The sequence below is a fragment of the Brassica napus genome, unplaced genomic scaffold (genome assembly GCF_020379485.1).
Source record: "Brassica napus cultivar Da-Ae unplaced genomic scaffold, Da-Ae ScsIHWf_275;HRSCAF=454, whole genome shotgun sequence".
NCBI classification, from domain to species: domain Eukaryota; kingdom Viridiplantae; phylum Streptophyta; class Magnoliopsida; order Brassicales; family Brassicaceae; genus Brassica; species Brassica napus.
In genome coordinates this window covers 30,001-35,000 of record NW_026016032.1, presented here as the reverse complement: position 1 = coordinate 35,000, position 5,000 = coordinate 30,001, and the positions used below count along the sequence as shown (strand labels likewise).

Genomic DNA, 5,000 nt, shown 5'->3' with positions numbered 1-5,000 from the left:
GCCTCAAACTTCCTTGGCCTAAACGGCCATAGTCCCTCTAAGAAGCCGGCCGTGAAGGGATGCCTCCATGTAGCAAGTTAGCAGGCTGAGGTCTCGTTCGTTAACGGAATTAACCAGACAAATCGCTCCACCAACTAAGAACGGCCAGGCACCACCACCCATAGAATCAAGAAAGAGCTCTCAGTCTGTCAATCCTTACTATGTCTGGACCTGGTAAGTTTCCCCGTGTTGAGTCAAATTAAGCCGCAGGCTCCACTCCTGGTGGTGCCCTTCGAGATCAGTTCTCTATTGATTTCGAGTCATCGCCTTGAGAAGGTTCTGTCCAACTGAAGGTCAATCAAGTGAAGATCATATCAGATGGGAATCAAGTCAACGTGGCCAGAGAGAGAGAGAGAGAGAGAGAGAAGCAAAGTGGTCGACCTAGAGTGTAGTCGATTCTCACCGAGAAGGCCAGTTCCGTCCAATCGATGATTCTATACGATTGTGAGGCGGAAGCTCTGTCCATATCTATCCGTCCAGGCCAGACATATTCTGTGATGGTCAAGTGGAGGTTCTGTCCAGAGTTAGTTCACTTCCATGGGTTCAGCTCAGTTGAAGTTCTGGTCGATACTCCGCCAGAAAGTCCGAAAAACTGTCCAGAAGCTAAACAAGGTTCTGTCCGAGTCCAGATCAGCCTGTTGAGGCCTGTAAGTTTATTCATGGTGAAGCCGAGGTCTGTCCAAGTCGAGATCAGTTCAGTCCAGTCCAGTCAAGGCGTCCCTTGGGTTTTGGCCAAGTCTTCTCCGATCAACCAGCTGCTTCTCGCCTAGAACATTGTGAGTTGGTTTGTTTGAATTCCACTTGGAATTTAAGGTAGATCGAGTCTGCATATAGATTAGAATGATCACGCTATTGAATGGTAGAGTCCTTAGGGTTATTTTATTTATGGAACCGGACTCAGTTTAGAAGGGCTAAGCTGAGATGAATGGAATTAAGACTGAGTTAATAACCTGACTAGGACTAGGGCTAGGATGCATCATGTTTTCTATTATTGCGTGTTGATATTGTTGAGTACAGGTTCCCGTTATCTTTAAAGATAGTCTCTCAGCGGGAGGCTGGACTATCTGGGTAACGGTTTGATTGAGTTGTTTAGTATTGATATTGTTGGTTAGTAGTTTGTACTAAGGGTCTTAGGCCATATAGGCTGGACTACTGGTACTATTGGTTAAGTCTTGTTGAGTCGAGTGTCTAGTTAGGATCTGGAACTTTATCTTTAGGTTAGGTTCTAGATTGAGTTTGTGTTGTGTGAGTGTGCCGACAGTATGTGCGTAACCCGCCCATACTAGGCTTGTTTGGGGTTGACTAGTGTTTCCTCGCCCTCGTATTCAGCGGGTTCAAGGAAACCCCTTATTCGCTGGATCGGGAAGACTCAGATAGACGGGGTCATGGCCTATGGCTGAGTGATTACACGACAGTGTAATGTGGCAGTGACCCGAAGGACTGTGGGCTGTCGCGTGGTGACCCGAAGGACTGTGGGCCGCGGTCGGTTGAAAGTTCCTTCTTCTGGCCTTTGTGGTAGGAAGATAGGATATTGCCGATAGAGAGGATGAACACTAAGTCACCATTTCCCGGGGTGGTGTGTTGTGTTGTGTTTAGAGTGTCGTAGAGGGTTATGGAACCCTCGAGTTAGCGTAACACCGATATACGGTGTTACGAGTTAGATCGAGTCGTAGATACTTATAGTCTTATTATTTTGATTGTGGTTGATTTATTTGCTTTCAGGTTCTGACATTAAGTCCTAAGTCTGGTTTAGGTACCGGATTAGGCTTGGTGTGTATTTGGTTATTGTAGGCCTGACGTTGGCCTGTATGTGTTTGAGGGATTGCTTGTGAAGGGTGGTGGATATTAATGCTATGCGGTATCATTGGTTGGCCGATCATGTTCTTGTTTGATTGTTGGTCGATCGATTAATGATACTTGTATAGTCTAAGTGTCTAACACTACATGAGTATTGAACTCAGGCGTATATATGGTTAACTAGGGATTGCTTGTTGACTTGTTTTAATGCAGGTTCCCGTTACTTGAAGCTAGATCATGGCAGGAGGCCAAGTCTAACTTAGTAACGGTTTGCTTAGCCTTAGCTTTTATTGCATGCTAGGGCTAGATCGATTGTTATTTTGGGTTGTCTGGGTAGAGTCTAGGTTGCGGGTAGAGGCCGCCAGCTCACTGAGTAACATTAGGTTGCTCATCCAACTCCGTTGTCCTTTTTGCAGGTCGCTTTAGGTAAGGATGATCGGATAGCTTAGTGCTGGACGTTAGGACCGCCGGTGTAGATTTTCATGCCCTTTGTAAACGGTATTGTGGATTTGTGTTTGGTTGACTCGATTTGGCAATTAGGCCGGGATCGGTCTCGAATTATATCAATGTATGGATATTTCTCGAATCAATAAAGTAATTGTTTTATATGCGCTTCATGAGTACTCTGATATTTGACTAGTCCGGTCTAACACAACGTTAGGTCGTAGTACGGGTTGAAAAGCCTTAGGCCTCGATCTAACGGAAAACGCTAACTCTTGGCCGGGTTGCAAAGCCTTGTGCCTTGACGCAGTGGGACGAGTTAGTGGATGAACTGGTCGAGGTCATGAAGTAAAGTTTGTGACTCTGACCGGATTGTCCCTAGCCCGTCATGTAGCGCTTCCGAACCATGGTGTTGGGTTGGACGGTCAGTCATGTTCTTGTTTGATTGTTGGCTGGCCGGTTGGCCTTTCATCTCCAACCCTTGGTGTGGGTCGTCCGTCGGTCATGTTCTTGTTTGATTGTTGGCCGGTGGGTCGACCTATGCTTAGGACGGTTCGGGGGTGTTACAGAGGTGGTATCAGAGCATGGTTTCGTCCATGCTTCCGGAACTCATGATTTAATCGGTTTTAAATATTTATCGAGTCAAAAAGTGTCACAAAAGGCATTAGGGAAACCGGTCACGTCCAGCGATAGGATTTGTGGTTTTAGGAATTAGGATTGAGATAGTGGAATCTAGAATTGCTAGGTTGATTGGGTAGCACTGTTAGGTTGCTGGTTAGAATTGCGGTTAGGTTGCATTGTTAGTATTTGCTGGGTTAGTAGATTATGTGATTAATTGTCTACTAACTTGCATGTGAGGTGTTCTTTTGAGTTGCAGCGAGTAAGTGCGTTTGTTGATCGGTACTTTAAGGGATGAAAACCTTAAAGTGGAGGGAGTTCGAGGCCAAACCCAAACCCGAAGCGAAAGAGGAGAGACAGATTCAGAGAACTGGGCTGTGGTATGGACTGGACATATGGGAAGAAACAAGACTTCGTTGGGAAAGGACTTCATCAGTATCTGGGAAATGAGAGATCGAGGAAATGGTTGGAGTAATCAGAGGCGCAGATTGGCAAGATCGTATCATGGGAAATTAGTTGGGTAGCAAAGTAAAAACTAAGAAGAAGACGCAGTGATCATTCAAGTGAAGATTTATGAAGATGATTGTGGTGACATTGGGAAGGACACTCAAGGGACAGTGAAAGGCAGAGTGAAGAGATATGAAGACGATTATGGCGACTTTAGACAGTATACACAAAGGGACATGGGCAAGCAAAGTAAAGAGTTATGAAGACAAGTTGAGATTAAGTTAAGCATGAGAAATCAAGAAGTGAAGAAATGAAAGGATTCAAGACCGAGGTAATGCATGGAGATGTATTAAGATGGAGCGAGTTCAGAATCAGAAAATCTAGAAGAAGACTGAAGAAATCAAGGGGAGGTATCTAAGGCCAACCGATAAAGAAGCACATCTAGTGATCAAGACAAAGTTATGTAATGAGGAGTTATGGAGGAGTTGTTATCAAGGTGGAGCAAGTTCAAAATCCAAAGTGTTCATGGAGACCCTAAGAAACCGAAAGAAAGGCGAGCCAGCAAAGAACCATATCTTATGACCAAGACCGCAAGACGAAGTTATTCAAAATCTGAACATCATCACTACACACCAAGGAGGAACATTTCGTGAAGCTAAGCAATTGCGCAACTAAGAATTCGAGGACGAATTCTACTAAGGGGGGGAGAATGTGATAACCCGCCCTTTGGGATAAAATGGTCGAGAGAGCAAAAGTCAGAATCCAGAGCCGAGCTTTTGGGAATCAAAGCAATTGAAGGAATGTTAAGTTTTGATCACTTAAGACTTAACATGGATCGAAGAAAATAGAAGATTGGTCGAGCATCAACTTTGTGGTTGAGTCGCGGGCAATACAGATCGATCGGGAAATTTGAAGTACGAGAAGGTCGAAGAATGGATTGTGAGTGAAGCATGAGTTGAGATAAGCTGCTCTACCATTGTTAGAAATGTCTTAGATTGATCAGACGGCAGTTTTGGAAGAATCACATTTTTGAAGCAAGACGGTTTAGAAGCTCGACGTTTTTGAAGATTGACGTTTCTTCATCGCGAAGTTTTCTCGGAATATCTTCGTATCAGTAAAATATTATTCTGAAGACATTATAAGTCGGAAGCAGGACGGGAATTAAGCAGGACGGGAAGCAAGCACGACGGGACTGAAGCACGACGGGAAAACCCGAAGTTGGGCAAAAACCCTAATTTCGGTATTACGAAATTCTTTGAGGAAGCCGGAGGCTCGGGAATAGTTTATTAAAAATATTCAGAGAATCAGAATGGGAGCGGAAAAATATTCGGGATTGATCGCGGGTCAGAAATTCACAAGAAGGGTCGAAATCGCGCAAAGAAACCGAGAAGCTCGAGGTGGCTTGATCAGAAGGGATAAGAACGTGGTGGCAACTGTCTAACCAGCTGAGTGTCAAGAGAAGCTCGAGGTGTCGCCGTGCATGGAAGCTGCACATGCAGCTTGACATGTAGAAGCACGAGGTGGATCGGCCAAGCACGAGATGTCGCGACGCATGTTCACCGAAGCATGTTGATCGACATGTGTGAGGATGTGTGGCGCCTTGCATGAGCTCCAGTCATGCAGCCTGAAATCTGGGAGGAGTGGTGGCGTCCTGCATG

The 5,000-nt window shown here is 45.2% G+C and overlaps 1 protein-coding gene across 1 annotated transcript in view; it reads left to right on the top strand.

The window, feature by feature from the left end:
- Window positions 1-5,000, top strand: part of LOC125602142 — a 40,037-nt gene that overhangs the window by 20,836 nt on the left and 14,201 nt on the right. The window lies entirely within an intron of this gene.